General features: G+C 39.3%; 1 protein-coding gene across 1 annotated transcript in view; it reads right to left on the bottom strand.

Moving 5' to 3' along the window:
* Positions 1-5,392, bottom strand: part of WDR72 (WD repeat domain 72) — a 208,234-nt gene extending 202,842 nt beyond the window's left edge. Inside the window, 1 exon segment of the mRNA XM_082734711.1 lies at positions 5,260-5,392. The gene's annotated coding sequence lies outside the window, so the exon portion shown is untranslated.
* Positions 5,393-25,035: the final 19,643 nt, after the last annotated feature.

Raw genomic sequence — 25,035 nt, 5'->3', positions numbered from 1 at the left:
CTAAAGTTAACCCTGTCTGGGGAAGGAATCCAGGAAGGCTTCTCAAAGAGAAGTTCAATTACTGAAATATTCAGCTGATAATTAACATCCATAGTTTAATAATTTTTTAAAAAGGAAGCTTAGTATCTGACCAGCTTTCTCTAATCCAAATCTTCTCACGTTCATACCCTTGAAATCACCAATCCATTATACTTAACCTAGAGAGTGGATATACTGATACTCCAAGGAGTCTAAGGATTTCAGAGGACTTTGGGTAGATCTCACTCAATCCATTTCTGCTAAAAAAGATCTTTATCCATCATGCTCTTAATTTGGATGTCACATCCAAAGAGAGAAAAGCATCAAATTAAGGAACAGAGTAGAAATCTATAGAAATGCAAGTCCCTATTTTGTGACCTAAAAACAACAACAAAAAGGTAAGTTCACTTGGTTAAAAGCAGGGAGTGGAAAAGAGTTTGGATTTGCTTAGACACTTGAACAATAATGATAAGGCCTAGACAGACTACATCATTCACCAAAGAGTGTATAAAGATGTGTATGTATACCAATGTTGGAAAAAACATTGATTAAAAAAGAAAAAACATCCATCAACATCAGCAGCACCATGGGACTTAATAAAATGCAGATTCCTGGGCTTCGGGATGAATGTAATACATCAGAATCTCTAAGGCATGGGGTCCAGAAATTTGAATTTTTTTAAAGATTTTATTTATTTCAGAGAGAGAGAGAGCACGCACAAGCATGAGCAGGAGAGGGCAACAGGGGAAAGGGAAAAGGAGACTCCCTGCTGAACAGAGAGCCCCATCTGGGGCTAGATCCCAGAACCCTGGGATCATGACCTAAGCCAAAGGCAGACCTTACTTAACTGAGCCACCCAGGCACCACCCAGAAATTCACATTTTAACTAGCTCTCCAACATGTTCTTATTATGCTTAAGGCTAAGGATCTTGAATCAAACTCAGCATTCTGCATGCAGAGCACAGATAATGAAATACTGAAAATAACCGATGAATTAAAGTAATATTCGTTAAATGAATGACCAGAAACAACAATTCCCTCAAAAAGGTCTTATTTAGGGCCTAGTCTGCTTGGCCTAGACAGAATGCCAGTCCCTGGCCTGATGTAGGCCTTCCATAGCAAACAGGCTTGGCCTGTGCCTGGCAACTATTTTTCCCCATAATGACTGAAAGTACTTAAATTCTTCTGTTGTCTAAATGGCTTGTGGAAATTTTCCCTGCTTTGCAAGGCTTTGCAACAGAATAGCCTCAAGTTTTCCTTTTGAAAGGGTCTAAATGGGTTCACTCTAGATATTCAATTGTTCAGCAAATTTGTACTTTTGCAAGAGGGATAACTCATGCATGAGTTATGAGTTGGATTTTGAACCAAAGTCTACCAAATTTAAAAGGATTTTAAAGCTAACAATACCAAGGAAAAGTCACAGGAGGATAAAATCCTAGAAAGAATTCCTCTCAAAATGATCAGTTTGCATTTTGGTACTTCTAAATAAATAACCAATTTTCAAAATCCCCTCCCCATGTAAATTTTTGTTAAGATGCATTGCAATAGCTTGGAGGGAAATAATGAACCTCAAGGAAGGGCTAAATAAAACGCATGGTCAGAGATCCTATCCTGTAAACGTGGGAATGCTAACCTTTGCCAGCAAAGAACTCTCAATGGGCAGAACTCCTTTTACAGAGCCAGACCCTAAAAGTAGGCTAGCAACACAGATTGATGTGATGAAGAAAAGCCTACAGTGGTTGGGGAATGGGTTAGTTAGGGGTAGTGGAAGTACACAGGACTTCATACTTTATTCTGAACAGTAAGCACAGTTAGAATATGCGTGAAAGTCATAAATCCAATCTACACTCAAGGCTAGATTAGAGTAGTATTTTCTAGAGAATGAGATGGTAGACAGAACCACAGTGATTGACTGTCACCTGTACATCAGACAGGCTTATGTTTTATACACAACTAAGTCTTCCAACAAAGTTGTTAAGATAGACACCCTGTAGGAGAGACTTGAAGATTAAATCAGTGCCCGATTGTGTAAAATAATACATGATCTTTATCTCACATTTGAGGTAACTAAAGCTCAGAGATACAAAATAATTTACCAGTGTCCTGTAGCCAGGAGAGGATGGGGAACATGGGAACAGTGTGCCATGATTTGTGTTTGTCATGCTCTCTCACCCTGTCCTACTTTCAAACACAATTTTCCCTTGGCCCAAAAAACTCTTCCTCAGCATTTCTACCTGGCAAACTTGCACAAAACTGGACTCTTCTGAACTGGAACTAAATTTTAACTTCTTTGAGCATCCTTTGGCTGCCTTTTAGCACACCCCTTCCCCCAGCATTCCCTTTTCTACCTTTATCAGACCATTTATTACTCTGCTACAATTACTGCTGTGTCTCTTACCCTAAGCTATATTGTGAATGCTTGGAAGGCAGAAAACTGTCTTTTTCCCCCCATGCAATCTACTTGGCAAGAAGCTTTACATATAACACAAGATCAAAAAAATGTCAAAGGGGAGGTCAAAGAATTAATGTTATTTGGTTATGAATGAATGGATTCATAACTTATGGATTCAAGTGTTGTCCCTCTTTTCTCCCTTTGTTCCCCCAGACAAGTCAGTGTGTAAATTATCATCTTGTATAACTCTAAAGCCTGTACAAAAAGCAAAAGGCAGATGTACAAAAATATCCGTGACTATAGATGTTCATTCCAACTTCTACCCAAAGCAGCCTAAAATCACATCAGTTTTCTGGGCCCTCACGACTCACCACTGACTCAGAGAAAACATACAGTCAACTAACTTGAGGTTGACTGGTTCAATTAATTATGACTCCCTCATCCTATATACTTTCTTACTTGTTAAACACCCGTGTGTAGGACTTCAGATTTTCCCCAGGTTAAATTTCATTTCATTAAAAAAAGAAAGAAAGAAAGAATGAAAGAAAGAAAGAGGAGGGAAGTCAGTGTCTTAAATTGTAGACACTTTGCTACTTCTATGATATGCATCACTTCATCTGTTCTTCATAATGACCCAAGCCTTACTATTATTTTTATTCTAAACATGAAGAAAATGAGGCTGGGAGAACAGAAGTAGCTTGCTCAAGATCAGACCTAGAAAACAGAAACAGATAAATCAGTTTCCAAAACTCACGCCCTTGACCACTATACTACACTGCTCAAGTGGGGCAGGCAGGGTGCCTAGCAGATTAGGACACTTTCTGGAAGTGTAAGTAAACTCTAGAAGAGATACTCCTCTAAGAACAGTGATACCTTGCTCTAAGAATGAGGATTTGCCTTTTACAGAAGAGTTCAGGGACCTGAATATCTTTTAAGACCAAAGACAATCTTATTTGGAAGATAACAGTGATACACATATGGGGTTTGATGAGACCCCAGAGTTAATTTGAGGGTCTGCCAGGACTTCAGAGATGATCTGTTGCTAGAAATCAGTGCACAGATTCTTTCATTCCTGATCCCCATCTCATTTCCCAGCCTCCATTCTAGTCTAGAGCAGACCTGAATCTAAAAATGTTAACAACGGGGAAATTACAACTATACATTCAGAACAGTGCTCCAGAGATGTCCTTACTAGTAAGAGATGCCATATATTGTGAGTAACATTAAATAAGAGAAAGAATAGTGAGTTGTCAAGCCATGAAGATAGCTGAATGTAGCAATCTTGAAATATTTGCAATACCATTATTTTCAAGGTTCCATGATATTATTTCATAACCTAAATACACTTCCATTCCAGTCTGCCCCGATAAACTGGAACTTCAGATTTCTAAAGTATTCACTCTGTTGGGTGGAGATTGTTTAATGTAAGATTTTCCATGTAGGGAGAGGCTTAACAGCATATTTTTATTGACAAAATAATTATAGCTTAAAAATATCTTTCCCAACAGGAGGTAAAAATACTGGAACTCAACACATAATTTTTGTGGTTTGAAAAAATAATAATTACTTTACTAGATCACTTCAGGGACAGTTTTCTTTTCTCCTCCAGTCCTTTGTATTCTTTACAGAAAACACCATTGGTGCATTTTAATACTGAAGGAACTAGAGGGCAAAGGAACAAGGAATCAGTCACAAGACCAAATTAACCACAAGTACTTGCATGACGAATGTGGTTGCTTTCTTCTCCCTTGGTGTTTAGGCGGTAAGAATTAAGGAGAGTAGAGAGTTAGTGAGTGCATTATGTTTTGGGGGGAAAGGTGGGGGCTGGGAATTGTAGGTAGGGATGGAGGGGTAAGGAGTGTGAAAGGAAAAAAACTTTCTAACCCTTTCTTCAGGTACCTAGTCTCCAAAAGGTGACCTTGAACTCATTTAGAATAAAACTGGGAGGGGAAGGAAGAAAAGTCTACGCTACTGTACCACAGTGTTCTGTCTGCATTTAGTTAACTGTTTAAAAATGCACACAAAAATGCTAATAATGAATGCTATAATGCTATCATGAATGAGGAGGGCTCAATGAGGAAGCACCTGTCCCTAAAGGAAGTATTCCTACTACTTCAACTTTTCCAGATTCTTGTCAGTGCGGACACCTTCCTTCGCCCCTTTATTTTCCTGCCCCTTGTCCAACTCCACAAGTGGCAAAGTCTTGTGCCTTCAGTCTTTACTACTAGCTCAGCAATAGGTGCATAGCAAGGAAGTTTTTGGCGGATGTCCCGTTCCCGGTAGCCTCTAAGGGGTCGTTCTGGCGCTGGCCCGAGTCTACCGGCTTTTCCCCAGATCCCAGACTCGGGGACGTGTGGGGTGTGTGTGTGTGTGTTTTAAATTGCTCCGACCAACTGCTGTTCCATGCAAGTCCGACTTACAAGTCCCAAGAAACTCTTAGTGAACGGTGGGCCCCTACAGGTCTCTGGGAGCAGACGTCTCTCCCAGGGCCACTTGTACAAGGAAGGCCCTCACCAACCTTCCCGCCTCCCCTGCTCCCCTACACACACACACACACACACACACCCTAAAGGACCAATCTGACAGTTGCGTGGCTTCGGTCACTACTGATGCGCCATCTGGACTAAAGTTTGAACAGAGAATTTTCCACGTGCAAGAACTTGGAGCAAAAGAAGAGGTTTTAGCAACTTCGCGCGCTCACCTTCCTTCCCAGCCCCTCAGGATCCAAGCTCACGTCGCGCGGACTCAGTGCGGGAAGCCTAGCGGCAGTACAACCCCACAATAGCAGTCAGACACCCACCGCGTAGGACAAGGGAGCCTGAGCCGAGCCCGGGGGACGCCCAACCTACCAGAGCCGCCGGGTGGCGAAGCCGCAGGTGTCGGGGTAGCCAGGTAGCCGAGCGGTGGAACCGCTGGGCGGCCCCGGAGACTGCCCGGCCCCGCCCCGGCCCCGGCCCCGCCCCGGCCTCCGGGCCCCCGCCCCGCTCCCGCCGGGCTCCGGATCCCTCCGGCCGCGGCTGCCGCGCCAGCGCCGCGCTCCCGCCTTGTGGTCCCGCCGCCCCTCCCCATCTCACTGGCGGCGGCGGCTGGAACAGGCCCGCCCGCAGCCTCCGACGGGCCCAGTCCTTCCAGGGCTGGAGGGAGTTCAGCTGAAGCGAGGAAAATCAAGGTAGGTCACGTGGCGTGGACCCTGAGCCCCTGCCCGGGCCGGGACTGGGAGCCGCAAGACCTTTGAGGAGCGTTGAGAGGAAGTCCCCTCCCAGCAGGGGAGAGACAGTCCAGGTATCGAGAATGGGGGGAAGATCCACTTTTTCATTGAAAATCAGCAGTTAAACATGAAACCAGCGTTCTAACCGGCTGCGAGTGGACCAAGTACCGCAACGGACTGGATGGTTTGGAAAATTGGGAGGGGCGTTTTGTTTTTCTGAGGTGTCTCAAGTGATTTGATTTTCCTTACGAAATCCCCTGGATTCTAAGACTCCTGGAAGCAGGCGGGGAGAGATTTTGAACACACTCCCTTTTCACTGATACTGGCTTCCCAAGAATTGAGAGGATTTCTTGAGACCACAGGTGGGAGGCCTTCTCTGAGGGCAAACTGCACATTCCCTGGATCTTCCTGTGTGAAGCGCCTGTGCCTGGGGCGGTCCTCTCCCCTCCGTCATCTGTGCCCGGTTGGTTCCTATTCTTGGTTCATCTGGAGTGTCCCTCCCCGCGTGCAGGTTAGGTGTTCCAGCTGTTCCTTCCCAAGACACCTCACTTCCGCTGTCACAACACGTGGCCCAACTTACTGGGATTGTTGGCTGTGTTGGCCTCCCCTGCTTGACTGTAAGCTCAATAAAGATGGGGACGGTCGGTGGGGACAGGAAAGGCGGTATGGTTAAAGCATAATAAGTAAAGTAAGTCAGAGGCAAATACTGTTTGCTTTCACTTGTACGTGGAATCTTAAAAACCAAACCAATGAACAAACATAAACGAACAGGTCATAGATACAGGAAACTCTTGGTTACCAGAGCAGGGAGGGATTAGGTGTTGAAAGAAATAGATGAAGGGGATTTAAAGGTACAAACTTGCGTTATAAAATTAATAAGTTGTGGGGATGTAATGTGCCCCATAGAGAATATAGTCCGTAATATTGCAATAACTGTGTATGATGCACTTGGTGACTGGACTTGTGGACATCATTTTGTAATGTATAAAAATATCAAATCACTGTATGTACACCTGAAGCTAATAAGACACTAGTATGGCAATTATACTTTAATTTTTTTAAATAAATAAATATTGGGGGCTGATGACATGCATCTAATAGTTGAATGTTAAGGTGCCCTCAGACCCCAGTTCTTTTTTTTTTTTTTTTTTTTAAGATTTTATTTATTTATTTGACAGAGATTACAAGTAGGCAGAGAGGCAGGCAGAGAGAGAGGAGGAAGCAGGCTCCCTGCAGAGGCTTTAACCCACTGAGCCACCCAGGCACCCCCACACCCCAGTTCTTAAACTTTTCTTCCCTATCCTTACCTTCTAAGTCTGCAGGATTCTACTTCCGAGTTAATATCCCCATCCTTATCACTATCCAAGAGTCTCATTTTCTCTCTTGAAGGGAACCTTCTCCTGCAGTCTTCATAGAGGTACAGGTATGGTTCCTCTTATCAGCTCTGCTGTAACTAGCTCAGTGGTTTTAAAAGGCCCTCAACCATGCTAAGTCTCAAATAAGGGCACTTGATATTTTTAGGACCTGTGAAAATGGAAAAAAAAAAAAAAAGGAAAAAATAACTTTAAATAAAGTTTTAAGAATATATAATATTAATTTATTGATCTTCAGGCCACTGTTATCATTGACAGTGTTGAACTTCCCAAAATCTATAATCCTGGAAAAAAGTACAAGTACCCTTCCCCACGTCTTTATTTTCCAGAAAATGGGAGATGGTTTACTGCAAAAACTCTTCCTTTCCCAATGACTTTTAAGACTTACCTTACTGATAAGACTTACCTTGTTTATCTATGACGAGGCTGACGCAGGTCCTCCAAATTCCCATTCTTTGCATTGCAAGTGATTTGCTGCACTGTTTGTGTTCACAAACCAGTCTGGGCAAACTACCTACTACCTCGATTTGATCAAGTTTCGGTTAGTCTTCTCTTTTTCTCCCAGGCCCTAAACTTTGACCTACTCTCAGCCTGGACCAGCATAAAATCCTGCTTACCAGCTTGAAAATATGCTGACTTCTGGGTAAAACTTTCTCTTTTTCACTACAAGATCATGCCACTCTGCCTCATCCCACTTCCCCACTTCCTGTTCTTTCCAGCATTATTCATCCCTCTCTTAGGAGAACAAAAAAGACATTTTTCATCTAACTTTGGAAAGGCTTGCCAATCTAAGGGTTAAAGCATTCTCCCTATTGCAGTTGTCCCTTATAACATCATTTTGGATGAAGTCTCCTTACCTCAGTCTAATTTTTTATTTGATCTTGTAAAATATAATTTTTAATATTGTTTATGAAGAAAGGGGTCCTGAAAGTAAAAGTGCCCTTCCTTAGCTTTCTGTCTGTAGAATGGAGAAGTTGGATTAGATAGACAAGATCTTTTTCGGCCCCAAAACTAATGAATTCAGAAGGAGAATTTCTTAAAAAAAAAAAAAAAAAAAAAAAAGTAAGTCAGACCTTATAGAATCAGCAGGAAGAGGAAGAGCCATACTGAGGACTTAAGGTATTTTCTTCGGCTAGCCTGATATTGTTGTTGTTTTGTTTGTTTTTAGCTGAATTTTAATGTCTTGGTCCTCACTATTCCCTATAGACTTCTCCTTTTAATTAACTGTTTGACCACCAAAAACATTTAAATTTGTGTCCCTAGAAGATTTTTGTGCCCTCAGAAAAGTGAGAATTACAAAATTCCCTTTTCTCCCACCACATCAGTAAGAATAGCCAGGCACTAATGTCTGTTAATCTTTATACTGTAGGATTTAGGTGTTTGAATGAAAGGAAAAATATTTCATTTACAGTTGAAATGTGTTTCTTTGGTGATAAGATGCTATCTAGTGCAACACTCTCTCTTTTTTAAGCACTGAAAGATTTTTTACTAGGTAAAATGAATGTCCCTGGTGGGTCTGTGGTAATTTAACTTCAGATCAGAATAGATTCTCTGACATATTATAATATGAATATGAATATAAATAGAAGGAATGTGTAAAGAAATTTGTTTGGCTAATTCTGTGAAGTAATAAAAAATACCTGTGATGGCTTTAATACATGTTTGAAACTTCTATGATATTCCTCTCTTTGGTGGATCCTAATTACCCTCTGCTTGAGTTTTGGCTGTATTTAGTGACTGGCTTCTAACAAATAGAACGTGCTAGGAATGATGGAGAGTAAATGTCAAATGTAAATCACAAAATGATGTTGTAATTTTCACCTTATTCTCATAGTCCCTTGGATCACTTTCTGGAAGAAGCCAGCTAACATTTTGTTAGGATATTCAAGCAACTCTATAGAAAGGTCCATGTAAGGTCTTCTGCGAATAGCCATTGAAGAGCTGAAGCCATTTTTAGAGTTAGCATCTTTAGATCAGGCATTTATTTAGAGTTGTGTGATTTTTTTTCATTATAATGTGTACATCTTCCAAAACCATTTGATAGCCTAAACTATGTGAACATTTGTGTTTCTTCTTACCTATCTAGTATTTGTCCTATTTCCTATGTTTGAAGAATCCCACCCTCCTTATGAGGCAGAGCCTATATCTTTCTTTTTCTTTTTTTTAGATTTTATTTATTTATTTCAGACAGACGGAGAAAGAGAGAGAGAGAGAGCACCAGCAGGGGAGAGGGCAGAGAGAGAAGCAGGCTCCTAGCTGAGCATGGAACCCAATGTGGGGCTCTATCCCAGAACCCTGGGATCATGAGCTCAGCCGAAGGCAGACACTTAACTGACTGAGCCACCCAGGTGCCCTGAGCCTATGTCTTTCTGAAGAAGCTGTAAAACAGGGCCATTCCATACCATTTGGTTCTCCATTATACATTGGCATGGACACATGCTTTTGGCTGGGCCAGACAGATTCATGGCCCAGACAAGATACATCCGGATGCAGGAGGTGGCAGCAGGGCAGGGCTTCTCACAGCAGCATCCAGTGACCAGCGATGTAGTCATCAAGGTCTGTGCCTAGTGCTGGTGGCAGTGATGCTTTCATGGGAAAGTGCTGCAGTGTGACTTTGGGTTTTATCAGGAATACATAATATCTAACCTTAGTTTTTCATTTTCTGAGAGAGAGCTGATATCCTTTTACAAAATCCTTTTCTGGGGGCACCTGGGTGGCTCAGTGGGTTAAAGCCTCTGCCTTCGGCTCAGGTCATGATCTCAAGGTCCTGGGATTGAGCCCCACATCGGGCTCTCTGCTCTGCGGGGAGGCTGCTTCCTCCTCTCTCTCTCTGCCTACTTGTGATCTCTGTCTGTTAAATAAATAAATAAAATCTTTGGAAAAAAAAATCCTTTTCTGTGTGGATTACCAGTTACTGCTCTCTTACACACAACAAAAAACCCTGACTGATGGAGGCAGATACTGTATCTACTTTATAGATGAGAACATTGAGGAGCAGAGTCGTTAAATGATATGTCATTAGATATGAGGAGTTGAATAAATAACCAATGAAACAAATTGGTTAGTACAGATCGAGTTAAGCAAACAAACATTTAAATTTAGCATTTAAAAGATAAAGGGCTTAGATACTAAAAAAAAAAAAAGTTTTTCTTTAAACCAGATGAAAAGCTGGCTCTCCACCCTGACCCAACATTATAGTGTTGAACCTCTATACAAATGGATCATGTTCTTCCAAATTTCCTTGATATTGTACAGACACTTCTTGTAAATACTTTTCTGTCCATCCCTGCCTCCACACATTTCGATCAATTTGCCTCTTCTTACTTCGAAACCCAGATTTAGTGATTATTCCTCTTTGCACCCTCATCTGAGCCCTCAAGAAGAGGTTATTCTCCTCACCCACTTTTAATGTTTTCCCAGGGTTCTGTTTCTATCCATGATAAATTTCTCATTAAGTTTGTTTACCTGTCTGAACAACCCAACCCCATCCAAACAAAAGAAAAAGAACGATTCCAGACTCTGCCCAACTAACAGACAAGTCCTGAAAAATAGGGGGCTTAGGACAAAATCTGCTTATTGAATGTGATCCCAGTGCTTTAATGCCATCAAGGGTAAGAATGGTGACTGCTAGGTATATAACTTCATGCAGAACACTAGAAACATTGTCTCGAAATAAAATTGAATGATTCTGTAAAAAGACTGTAAGAAAATGACACGTGCAAGTTTCTCAAGTAAATCAGTGAGTACCCATCTGACTATGAACGTCAGGACTTGACAAATCCAAACCTTATGCACCGTGTCCAGTTAGATTTTAGTATCTTTCACTTTTTAATGGAAAACAAAAGATCATCAGAGTTCTATAGAAAGCCTCGAACATGAAAGAGATTAAAACATACCAAGTGGAAAAGGGAAAAGGAAGAAACAGACAATTCAGGTGATAGAATAAAATTTCAAATAAAATATTCTCAGGGGAGGAGGAACTGAATCCATTAAGGAAGATTGAGATACTATATTTATTTATTTAATTAATTTATTTTTAAAGATTTATTTATTTGAGAGAGAGAGATAGAGAACACAAATGGAGGGAGGGGCAGAGGGAGAGGGAGATAGAATCCTTAGGCAGACTCCTTCCCTACTGAGTGTGGACCCCGTCCCAGGACCTTGAGATTATGATCCGAGCCAAAGTCAAGAGTCAGCTGCTCAATCAACTGAGCTGCTCAGTTGCCTTTTAAGATACTATATTTAATAAAGAAACAAAGAGAGAATGAAAAAGTTTGTTTAAATTAAACCAATGTTAAAAAGTGTATATTTTAAAAGTTCTAATTTGAACATAGTTAGCGTATAGTGTTTCCTTTTCTTTTGTTGATTTTTTAAAAGATTTTATTTATTTATTTGAGTGCATGAGGGAGAGGGAAAGAGAGCAGAGGCGGGAGAGAGACAGAGGGAGTGGGAAAAGCAGACTCTGCTGAGCAGAGAGTCTGACTCTGAACTCAATCCCAGGACTGGGGGATCAAGACCAAAGCTGAAGGCAGACACTTAACCAACTAAGCCACCCAGGCACCCCTGTTGCTTTTAAAATTCTCTCTTTATCACTACTTTCTGCCATTTTAATAACTGTATGGCTTGGTGTGGACCTCCTTCAGTTGATTTTGTCTGGGGGCTATCTGTGCTTCCTGGATCTAGATTTCTGTTTCCTTCCCCAGATTCAGGCAGTTTTCAGTTATTATTTCTTCAAATAAATTTTCTTCCACCTTTTCTCTCTCTTCTCCTTCTGGGAACACTATAATGCAAATATTACTACACTTGATAGTGTCTCTAGGTCTATTTTCATTTCTTTTTTTTTTTCTTCCCTCTGTTCATCTTGATGGCTTTCCATTACTTTTTCCTCCAGGTCACCTATCTGCTCTTCTTTTCCTCTAATCTACTATTTATTCCATGGCTAGGTTTTTTTTTTTCTTCTTCTTCTTCTTCTTATTTAAATTCTATTTAGTTAAGACATGGTTGTCCCATTTTTTTCCTTAATGGCACATGCCAAAACTGTAATTATACATCCATTTCTTTATTTACTTGTTTCTCCTCGTTGGGTTATTATAAGATCTATAATGGTAGTAACTCAATCAGTTTCTTTCACTAACAACACATTCAGTTACAACCAGAGTACTTAGCACATAGTAGGTACTTAATAAAATCTATTGAATAATAAAATGAATAAATAAACATATATTACTAGTCAGCCACTTGTAGAAATATTAAAGATGGATCCTAACTCACATCTTACAAAGTAAATTCTCAGTGAACTAAAAATTTAGAAGTTAGAACAATGTAGCTGCAGAATTTTCTGAGTTAGATAGTAGTAAATATTTAAAACCTTTGGTGTGGTTTTTCTTTGTCAGATTTCTTCCTCTTCCACCTCTTCTACTTTTTCATCTTCTCCTTCTCTTTATATACCTTCTTCTTTTTGTTCTATTTTTAGGATGGAGACATAAAAATCATACTCATTTAGTATCTTTTTTTTTTTTAAGATTTTTATTTATTTATTTGACAGAGAGAGATCACAAATAGGCAGAGAGGCAGACAGAGAGAGAGAAGGAAGCAGGCTCCCTGCTGAGCAGAGAGCCTGATGCGGGACTCGATCCCAGGACCCTGAGATCATGACCTGAGCCGAAGGCAGTGGCTTAACCCATTGAGCCACCCAGGCGCCCCTCTTTAGTATCATTAAAGAATACAAAAATACTGTCCAAACAATGAAAGTTCATTTGTATTCCATCCATCCATTTACTTCCATGCCCCACACAAACCAAGATAATATTTTTATTTGTTTTTCATTTGAGAAAAGCATTCTGTAAATGGACCAGAAGCTGAAATCATACTGATGAAAAATACTGCTAAATTTTACTGTGTATAAAATTTAAAATCAACTATGCATCAAACCTTTTATAAGCAAACTTAAAAGGCAAATGCAAACTTGGAAAAGTACTTTCAAGTCATGTTAAAACCATTATGATCTACAATGGACTAAATATGGCAGCACATTCTGTCACTCCTCCTTTGAGCCAGAGTATATATATTTCCCACCCTCTTGAATATGGCCCAACTCTGATTTTGTAACTAATAGAAGGTGGCAGAAGTGCTGCTGTGTCAGTTTTGACCTAAACCTTAAGAAGAAGCCCACCAAGCCTTAAGAAACTTCTACTTACTGTGCTTTGGAGAATACTGAGCTTCTGTGGAAGCAGTATAATTACTTTTCTGGAGAGCTACATGAAGAGACCACCTGGAGAAGCCATGTGGAAAGGAGAGGCTCTGAGATCTGATGCTATAGTGAGAGGAAGAGAGGGCCAATTCCACTCTCTAAATGACTCCAACTGGAGACAGCATCTGATGGCATCCTTGTGAGGGATCACAAGCAAAAGCAGTAGAATTATCCTTCCGAGCCCAGTCAACCCTAAATTCAGGACCATAATAAAATGATTGATATTTAAGGCAGCAATCAACAACAGAAATGTTGTTGGTATCTCTCTTAGTCTACTTGGGCTCCTATAAGAAATACCCATGACTATGTGGCTTATAAACAACAGACATTTATTTCTCACAGTTCAGGAGATTGGAAGATCCAAGATCATGGTGTTGGCACATTCAGTGCCATGTGAGGGCTCACTTCCTAGTGCATAAGCCTTGCCTTTTAGCTGTAACCTCACATGGTAGAAAGTGTTAGGAATTTCTACTGGGTCTCCTTTATGAGTACAAATTCTGTTCATGAGCTGCACCCTTATGACCTAATCACATCCCAGAGACCATTGATTTGGGCATTAGGTATCAACATATGAATTTGTAAAGGAAACAAACGTGTAGTCCGTAGCAGTAGCTAAAAATGCTACTGAATGAAAAAATCTAAAATGTGTAATATTGGCTTTGAGCCTGGATTAGAGACCAAAGCTGAATTGACCTCAAGGAGATTATAAAAGTTGGTTGATCATAAACTGAATTATATTCCCACATATAGCATAGTGTTCAGAAAATTGTATAGTTGCTAAACATACATCTGATGGTAAACAAATGAGGGGCTATAAACAAGTAAAACAAATACTCCAATTTTAAAAATGGGCAAAGTGAATAAATAGGCATTTTACCCAGAGTACAGATATCCAGTAGGTACATGAAAACTTCCTCAATTCCATTAATATTTAAAGATATGCAAGTTGGAATAGTATTCTAGCTGGGTGTTTGTTTTGCCAATCAACCTGACCAAAATAAAATATGTTATACTAGGAAGACATGTGCTCTTATATTTGTAGTGTTAGCAGATATTGATGTGTGTTTTTGGAGAGCAGTTAGCAATAGGCACAGTATGCTTCAAAAATGCATATGCTCTTTGAACCACCAACTTAATTTTTTAAAATTTCCTAAGAGACTAAGAATTGTACAAAGCTTTAACCATAAACATCTCAATGCAGCATTTTTTATCATAATAAAAATTTGTTTATGACTCTCTGACTTGAGATGAAGTAAATTGTGGTGTAGCAAAAATGATATTGCAAAATTATATTATTGGCTTGAAAAGCTGTTTGTGATACATTTTTTTTTTCCCCTTAAAGACTTATTTATTTCTTTTGGAGTGAAGGGAGGAGCAAAGGGAGATAGGGAGAGAATCCTTAAACAGAATCCCTGCTGCGCACGGAGCCTGATTCAGGGCTCTGTCCTAGGACCCTTAGATCATAACCTGAGCTGAAGCCAAGAGTCAGCCCCTCAACTGACTAAGCCACTCGGGCATTCCTCATGATACATTTCTGAGTTTAAAAAAAGCAGGTCACATAAATGAAGGGTTTGGTATGATTTGATTATTACTGAAAGATTATATAATATATAATATAAAACATATAATTTAAAATTTTCACACATATGAGATAGATACCATATGTCATATATATGACTTTATGTATGTGATACATATTATGATATGTGATATATTCCATATATCATATATGTGAAAAAAGTCAGAGAAAGCATCTGAGGGAGTGTTAACAAGTAGACTGTGCAGTGTAAGTGAGGCTGGAGAAGCATGCAGGTATCATTCAGAGCTTTTAGTTGCTAATACAAATTTGGTTACTTTCCCAACAGCAGGATGGAGCCATTGTTAAGATTTTAAAGCACATTAACAGATCTGGTTATAAAGGTTGCTGTAGGGAATATTGGAAGTAAGCAAAAATAAACCCCAAACAAAACAAAACAAAAAAATCCCAAAAACCCAAAAAACAAAAAACCAGCTGTAACTCAGTGACTAAGAACTTCGACCCCGCAACAAGACAGTCTGGAGTTGAATCCAAGCTACCCCACTTAAAAGCCATGTAGCTTTGGACAATGGATTTAATCCCTCTAGACCCCAGGTTTCCTCTTCTATAGAATGAGGATAATAGTGATTATCTCCCAGGAAGGTTATGAAGATTAAGTAATACATTAGAAAGTGTTCAGAGTAGGACTTAACACCTACTAAGCTCTATATGTTACTACTGTAACCTCCCACCCACCCCTGACTTTTAAAATAAGGAGACTTGCAGAAATTAAATAACTTGCTCGGGTGCCTGGGTGGTTCAGGGGGTTAAGCCACTGCCTTCAGCTCAGGTCATGATCTCAGGGTCCTAGGATCCAGTCCCACATCAGGCTCTCTGCTCAGCAGGGAGCCTGCTTCCCTCTCTCTCACTCCGCCTGCCTCTCTGCCTACTTGTGATCTCTCTCTGTCAAATAAATAACTAAAATCTTTATAAGTAAATAAATAACTTGCTCAAGACCATACAACTGTAATTTTGCAGTAGTGGTGTAACTTCAGTTGATGATGAGGTGGAATGATTATATGTTCCCGGGGTTATAGTATGGCTCTCTACATCACTAATTAGTATCCCAAAGGGAAAGCAGCTATGTTAAAGATGTGATAAGTCATGACTGTACTTACAAATACATACTTGATTCCAGGTATGGAAAGATATATAAGACATGAGTGGAGTTCTGCTTTTTTGAGATGATTGTAAATATTATTTATTTTTCATCAAAGTGAAAACTAAGTACAAAGATAAACTAAGTGTTCTGTATCCTGAAGTGTTTTACCTAATCTATCTGATTCGCTCCTTCCAATGGAATGCGTCTATTCCTGAAGTGGGGGGAGGAGGGATGAATTTAAAATGGGGGAAGGAAACATGGTGATGTATACTCCTCCTGCGGGATTTAATACCTCATCTGCCTAACTCTAAAGTTTATGCTTAGTCCATTGATTTATAGGCTTTTTCTTCTGTTAAAATGCATTGCTCCTGTTGATTTAGAATTCCCAAGATAACATTAATGAGCATCTCAAATCTCCTTGGTTACTGCAAAGTGATGCTGCCCAAAATGGTTTACTAACAGGGCTGGCTGCTGATAGACTTATCAAGTGGGTAAAGTTGGGGAGCCTAACCCTTTGGGAGCTTTCGGCCAGTTTATTTGTTCACATCAACTTGTTAACTCCCTGAGAACATACTTACTCCGCATCTTCCCTCGCCTAAACCTCATTTCATTGGAAAGGGCATTGTGACCAAGTTTATCAAATTAACCTGTGCTGATGAGTCAGTGGTGCTAATGGGCTATTTCATGTCGTTGTGCATTCAAGTAAAACAACCAGGAAATGTTTAGGCTCTTATTGTTCATTCAGTAAATATGCAGTGAACATCTATTATACTTTAGGTTCTTGGGGGGGAAAGAGCAATGAACAATCCATAAGACTTTAGTGCTGTGTAGTAGACTTTGATGCATTTTTTCAGACAGGCATTGTGAACACCTAGGAAGAATTTCTCCTCCATCAACTTCTTGATTCTAGTGCTTCTTTTTTTTTTTCTCCCCAGTAGTTGCTTTCCCTCCCTCTCTTTTTATTATTAATTCTCCATTGTGTGTCATAGGAAAGGCCAGAGGTATTGAAGTTTTTTGTCTCCCTTAGCAGTGGATTAAGGTATTTTTAGCTTGTACACTAATTGATCACTGTGCTTACTACCTTTATCTCTCTTCCTTAGAGGGAAATATTTTAATTCCCAAAACCTTATCAAGATCTTCCCAATTTAGCCTATATTCATTATTGATTAGTCCTTTCTTCTCCACTCATTTCCAGATAACAGCTAAACCTCACTTAAGACAATTTGTGTGTCTCAGGGACCTAGTGTATGTACAAGAGTCCTAAAATGTCATTTTTTTAAACCAGGTTAAGAATGCATTGGTAAAATTTCAGATATCCTAACAGAGCCAAATAATGAGAAAGATTCATGTTCAGAAAAGGAATCCAGTTGGCTTAACCTCCTAAAACCTTTCCTGGAAACAAATAAAAGTAGTGGCTATAAAAGACTAGAGAAGTTAAGAAGCCTCTGCTTCTTTTGTACGATGATAACACAGCAAAGGACCTGGAAAGATCATAAGGCAGCAGTAGTCCTCTGCTGGGAGCAGTAATGCCACTTGGGGACATTTTTAGTTGCGACCCCCCCATGCCTGGGGTTGCTTCTGGCATTTAGTGCCAGGGGCCCAGAATGCCCGCAGCACATTGCTTACCCAGAATATAAGCAACACTATTAGTTCATTTCTTTGCCAAGGGGAAGGAAATACATGGTGGAATAGTTGCCCCAAGGTCATATACCCAGCTAGTGCATAGCTACAGATAGCTTAGAACTCCATTCTGGGATTTTTCCCACTAGACCAACTTTTGTACATGACTGCTCTCTATACAGCCAAAGGAAAATTGTTCCATTCAAAGAGTTTCTTTATTTTTTTTTAAATCTTTTTTTTTTTTAAGATTTTATTTATTTATTTGACAGAGAGAGAGAGAGATCACAAGTAGGCATAGAGGCAGGCAGAGAGAGAGAGGAGGAAGCAGGCTCCCTGCTGAGCAGAGAGCCCGACGTGGGACTCGATCCCAGGACCCCGAGATCATGACCTGAGCCGAAGGCAACGGCCTAACCCACTGAGCCACCCAGGCGCCCCTTGTTTTTAAGATTTTTATTTATTTATTTGACAGAGAGATCACAAGTAGGCAGAGAGGCAGGTAGAGAGGGTGGGGAGCAGGCTCCCCGGCCGAGCAGAGAGCCCTAGGCGGGCCTCGATCCTAGGACCTCGAGATCATGACCTGAGTCGAAGTCAGAGGCTTAACCCACTGAGCCACCTAGACACCCCCAAAAGAATTTCTTTAAGGTGTAATCTCATTCTCCTTAGATGTATTCCTCCCACTCTAAATCCTTTGGGATGATTTTTCAGTGACATTTCAAAAACTACATAAGAAAACCAATCTCATTCTGTTGTAGTGACTTTTTAAAAAAATACATTTTTGGAGAGGGAAGGTAAGTTACATTGTTTATGCCCTCAAAAGTGCTTTTATTAAAACTTGATTATTTGCTTTTTTCTCTACTTAGTCCAGGTAAATTTTGACCAGTTTAGGAAATCAAACCTATCTTCAAATGTATATATAATGTGTTGTTTTTAAACATTGAAAGGAATGAACATTCAGTTTTCATTCAGCACATGGCATTCATTACAAGAGTAGCATTCCCAGATGTTATGTTAGTTTCTGTGGGTGCAGGAGATACACTGTGAGCAGAAAAGAAAAGCATGATTTCTCCCTCAGACATGTGAGAAGATAGGTCTAATATAGTGGTTATAGTGACCTCATGGGATGCTGTATGAATGTTGAGAAAGGGCACTTGAAGCCCGATGTTGGCAGTTAGATAGGCCTTCTGGAGGGTTGATGTCCCAGTTGAGAAATGAGTGGTAGCAGATGATAATCAGACAAGTGGTAGGAAGAAGAGGGTTGGAGTAGGAAGAATAGAAGATGGAAATCTGGACAAAGAATAGCATCTGGAAAGGGTTAAACAATGTGTTGCAACTGTAGAAAAGCAAATAGCTTACTTTGGCAGAAACATAGATAAGCTTGTCTGTCAGTTGAGAAATGGAATGAAAGGGATAAAGAGGCAAAGATGAGACTGGATGGGACAGATAAACCAAGCCAAGGAGTTTGGGTTCTATTTTGAGGGAAATAAGTAACCACTGAATGGTTTTAAAAAGAGAATTGATAATTATAAAAATAGAATTTTCAAAAAATCATTAGCTTCTAAAAGTCAGAGATTCATAGGATACACTTATTAGATATGGTATATTCTTGTTGACATTCTTGTGGAAATCATCTTCACCACTCTCATTGATGTTGTAAAACATTTCCGATCCTGGAGTAAGTTTGGCTCAGATCCTATCTTCTACTCTAAGTAACAAGTCTCTGTTCCCAACCAGAACTCCTAATTAGTGCACATCAGTGCTGGGGACAAATGTCACAGTAAAGAATGAAGAGACGTTAGTACAGAGTGCACAAAAACAGTGTCAAAGAGGAAGAATTACATTATTGTACATACAATGCAATTAAATATTAATGAAAAATGGTACGTTTCCTGTCATTACCAGGCTTTTGTTTTGCAAAGATAATCTACTAGATCAAAAGGTGGAAGATATATAGAATTACTTCTATCTGAATGAATGTTGGAGATGTAATTAACAATGTCTTTTGAAAAATGTGTTTTCACAAATCTCTAAAGAATAGGTAGGCAAAAAGTGTCCACTGTATATAAATGCAGTAATGACAGAAGTAATTTGAATGTTGACCAAGAAACTGTGCAACAATAGTAGCACTTTTTTGACTTTTTTCTACATGAAATTAAAGCCCCAACCTTACTCACATGTTTACTTTGTAGAAGTTACTAAATTTCACATGCTGATATACAAGTGAAAATTCAGTTTAAATGGCGATAAAATTTAAGTAAAACATTCTTCAGAAGATTGACTATGAAAAAAGTAATTAACATGGTAGGAGTGAAAGACAAAAGGTTTTCTCAAGATTGAAGACTTTTGTATTCACTTAAAATCAGACAGCAAGAAGACAGGTGGCAAGAGATTAAAGATACTGGAGAAAGGAAAAGAAATGGGACATTTGTTTTTCTCTAAGACAACATAAAGGAATGAAAGAAAATGAATTGAGACATAAGAACATACAGGGAATTGGGTGAGAAACAGAAAATTATTGTTTATTAATAGCCTCCTCTGTTTTCTAAAAGAATTTGATTTTGAGGCAGCTTATAAAAAAAGGACACGGGAATAATAAAGTTAACAAATGTAAAAAAAAAAACTGAGGACTCAGAAAGGAGGAAGAAACAAGTATGATATCATGAGGTTTAATATAGTTCAAGCAATTGAGTATCATATTTGGCTCTGAAGTTTTTGGCAGTTGAAGAAAAGGCAAAAGTGATATGCTTCCAGTTACATATAACAAGCTACCTCACATCAGTGACTTATAACATTAATGATCATTTATGATTATCTCTTATAGTTCTGTGGGTTGCTTGTAGTTCAGCGTGGAGTTTCTGGCTCTTGGTCTCTCATGCAGTTGTAGTCAGTGGCCTGGGGTTTGCATAATCTGAAGACTTGCTTGTTCACATGTCTGGTACCTGAGCTGGAAGACTCAAACAGTTAGGATGGAATAGCTAAGGCTCCTCAGGTGTCTTCATATTTATGTGGTCTCTCTAGCATGGCAGCTTCAGGATACTTCCAAAGGTACATGGTCCAAAAAAAGGCAAGCAGAAGCTGTATTTATTTCCTTTGTGACCTAGCATTGGAAGTCACTCAGCGTCACTTTTTCTGCAGTTCTTTAGAAGCAAGCGTCTAAAGCTGATCCATGCTTGAGTAGGGGGAAGTTAGACTTACCTTTGTGAAGAGAGAAAACGCCAAATAATTTGTAGTGTGTTTTAAAACTACCACGTGATGCAACAGATTTCTCATTGTTCAAAAAGCAGTAGTGTGTCAGTTATCCAAGTTAACACCTGATGTTGTCAGTCTGTTTTAGACAAAGTAAGGGGGAAGATCACCAGTGGTTAAGAGTAGAGATGAACAAAGAGTAACATTAAGGAGAAAGGTGTGTGTTTGGAATTTCTCTATGTAGGAGCATGTGACCCCAGCATAGTAGTACCTTGCTTCTCAGAGCATGGTCTAGGACCAGTAGCATCCGCACACCTAGAACTTGTTTGAAATGCAGAATCTTGGCCCCTACCTCAGACCTACTGAACCAGAATTGCATCTGAACAAGATGCGGGGGATAAAGTTGTTTTGTTTTGTTTTGTTTTTTAAAATATTTTATTTATTTATTTGACAAAGATCACAGGTAGGCAGAGAGGTAGGCAGAGAGAGAGAGGGGGAAGCAGGCTCCCTGCTGAGAAGAGAGCCCGATGTGGGACTTGATCCCAGGACCCTGGGATCACGACCCAATCGGAAGGCAGAGGCTTTAACCCACTGAGTCACCGAGGCTCCCCTAGAGTAAAGTTTGAAAAGTGCTGCTCAAGAGGACCAGTAGAATCGTTGGGTCATGGGGAGCACAGGTTATTCCTGTGCACATACTAAGAGTGGGCTGTGCATCATCCTTAATGGGACAATAATAGAATATGAGTGGGATAAAAAAAGTACTAAATAGAAGTCATATTTGAGAATTCCACACATTCATTGACCGTTGTGTATAGGGTGAATGTTAGGTATTTGGGAAGAACTGAAACGGGAATAAGATCTAAATGGATTGGGGAAAGAGGGGTGCAGTTATGCAGGATGAAAGCTGAAATACTGTTGCAGAAGTATAAATAGTGTTACTTAAATAAATGGCAGCCAGAAAGGGAAGATACCAAGTTAGTTTTCAGAGATAGATAAATATTATTTTGGTGCACTGAAATTGTGTTATATGAAATGTTACTTGAAGCAAGTAGGTTACTGAGTGAGGCATAACCTTTGTTTTACAGAAATATCTTCAGTAATGACATTTATTATCTTGATAAACATCCTATATATAGAGTTAAGGACAGACAGCCAGCAGAATGGTATCAAATATTAGCAAATTTCAGTCCATCATCACTGATATTTCAAACTGTGGTTTGTAGAGAGAGTGTAGAGCTTATAGAGTGTAGAGATCCTTGGAGAAATGACCCAATTCTGGGCCAGGAAATGCATAAAATATGTCTGGAATATCTTGTCATATTGAAAGACAAGTGGGTTATTGTAACAGGTGGGTTCATGTCTAATAGAGGGTTGCAGTTGCCCAAGATGGGATGGTATTTGCAATGAAAAGAATAATAATGATAATGGATTGAGACACATCAAGTATCTTAAAATCCATTAGTTCTTAATGGTATTTGTACACAAAAACTCTCATTAGTCACCTTTGAATATGCTATGGAATCAACACTTTATTCTGAAAACTGGTAAATGAAGTGAAACCAGCATTTATATCACATTTCTTGTAAAATAGTATTTAAAGGTGCCAAATAATTAATTAAGGAAGGACTTTCTGAAAGAATTTCATTGAATATGGAAGCAGTGGCAGAATTAGAATATCACCATTGAACTCCTAAAGAAATAATGGATTTGGGCCATGATCATCAGTGGCTATTAAAACTATTCGGTGATTTGCTTATGGGGAGCTTTGTAATGGTGGAGCAGGCTGATAACTGCAAACCCACTGTCCAGTCCTAATGTCACAAAATTAAAAAAACTACTAGGTATTATGTGTCTCCTAATGGAACTACACAACACTCCTCTAAAATAGTCTTGCCATAAGTCCAGGCTGAATCTGATCAAGCCTTTAGGTTCTCAGAAAATATAAGAGCCAGAAAAATGTATGAAAAAACCCCAGAGGGAGACAATCAGCAAAGTATAGAAGGTGGAAGTCTACTTCCTTCAACAAACTTGTGAAAGAAGAAAAACTGAGGGAGAATGTACTGATTAAAATATATATAAGTCGTACATTTTGGGTTCCAGTTCTGACAAGCAGAGAACTGAGAAATCATCACTTTCATTCTTACAACAAGACAAAAATGCTGAAAAAAGACCCATTAGAGAACTGAGGTTACAGAGCAACTGCCACCCCCAAATCTGGAGAAACAGGTGAACCAGAGAATCTTGGCCAGAAGCAGCTTACATGGAGCAGAAGCCACTGGATCCAATGATAAAAGCACTTAAATGGTAATTTTGATGAATTCCTGGAGGCTTATTGTGGACAAGGTCCAGAGTGAGAAACTACTGGTACAGGTTTAGGGGGTCCCCCAAATTTGGGAGTTTTAGTTCCAGAAATCTACCAGGTTTTCTAGGTATAAATCTGGGAAAAAAAATTTTGGGGTGTAGGAAGAGGGAAAATTAATGATTTTGAATTATGCCCATGGGAAAAGTAACCACTTGAAATACTCCCAGAGTGGACTCCATGACAAAGGGCTGTCGTTCTTACTTACCTTAAGTGAAAATACTTTATCAGACCCTCATTTGACCCAGAGGCAAAGCAATAAGCCAACTTTAGCCTCTCTAGCTTTCTTGTCTTACCTAAAACAAGAAAAAAGAGACTAAGAAACATTTATGAAGGTCACAGCCCAGGGACATATATTCTAAAAAGACCCTAGAAGGACTAAAAGCCTGAGATAAAATCAGAAGATTATAGAACACTTCCCCTTCCCATACCTTACCATCACATCAACAGGGCATTGGTATATTAACAGTGGATTACAAATGAGAAAGCTGAAAGACACAGACTTAATTTAAGAAATGGGTATTAAGAGGGCATGTATTGCATGGAGCACTGGGTGTTATACATAAACAATGAATCTTGCAACACTACATCAGAAACTAATGATGTACGGTATGGTGACTAACATAACATAATAAAACATAATTTTAAAAAAAGAAAGAAATTGCATTTAAAGAACCACCCCCCACTCAAAAAAGAGAAGAGAGTATCTTAGAAGACACTAGAAGAAACCAAAGCCTTTGTCACCTACAGCTATAGTAAACTTTCAGCACAGTCCAATTCCTTGTTAGATCACCATAAAGCCTCACACTACAGGCCTGTTTATTTCACAATTCCTGTTTCTCAGTATATCGTGACCTGTTTTCAGCAAGGAATTGCAAGGTATTCTAAAAGGCAAGAAAAAGAACGGTCTGAAGAAACAAAGCAAGCTTCAGAACTAGACTCATACGGCACAGATGTTAGAAATATCAGACAGGGAATTTAAAATAACTATGATTCATTGATTAATATATGAAGTGATCCAGTGGGAGCAGAAGATAGCATGAAAGAAAAGATAAGTAATGTAAATCGAGAGATAGAAACTCTAAGTAAAAATTGAAAGGGTATGTTAGAAATCAAAAACAATGAGAGAAATGAAGAATACCCATCTGTGCTCATCAGAGTGGGCATAGCCAAGGAAAGAATCAGTGTCCTTGGAGATAAATCAGTAAAATTTTCCAAATTAAAATACAAATAAGAAAAGAGTAATAAAAGAACAGAATATCAAAGAACTATGGGACAATTACAAGTTATAGAACATATGCCTAATTGGAATACTTAAAAAGAAGAGATAAAAGAGCGGAAGAAATATTTGAAGTAATGGCTGAGGTTTTTTTGTTTGTTTGTTTGTTTTAATTTAATTTAATCTTTTTCAATGTTCCAAAATTCATTGTTTATGTACCACACCCAGTGCCCCATACAATACGTGCCCTCCATAATATCCACCACCAGCCTCACATAACCCCCCACTCCTCTCCCCTCCAAAACCCTCAGTTTGTTTCTCTAAGTCCAAAGTCTCTTATGGTTTGTCTCCCCCTCCGGTTTCCCCCAATTCACTTCTCGTGAGGTATTTTTTGTTTTGTTTTGTTTTTGAAATTTTTGACACTGATGACAGAAAAACCACTATAGATCCAGGAAACTTAGAGAACACACACACACAGACACAAAAGACATATCAAGTGACATGAAATCAAAGATGAGAACATTTTGAAAGAAGTCAGAGGAAAGCAAAACACGTTACCACTAAATAAACAGTGATAAGAATTACAGTGGCATAAACCAGGAACCATACAAGGAAAAAAGAGATTGGAGTAAAATATTTAACATGTTGAGTGAATAAAAAACACCAACTTAAAATACCGTATTCATCAAACTTTTCCTTCAAAAGTGAAAGAGAAATAAGTACTTAGAAAACTAA

Source organism: Mustela nivalis, assembly GCF_964662115.1.
Source record: "Mustela nivalis genome assembly, chromosome: 6".
Classification (NCBI taxonomy): domain Eukaryota; kingdom Metazoa; phylum Chordata; class Mammalia; order Carnivora; family Mustelidae; genus Mustela; species Mustela nivalis.
This window is presented reverse-complemented; position numbering and strand designations above follow the sequence as displayed.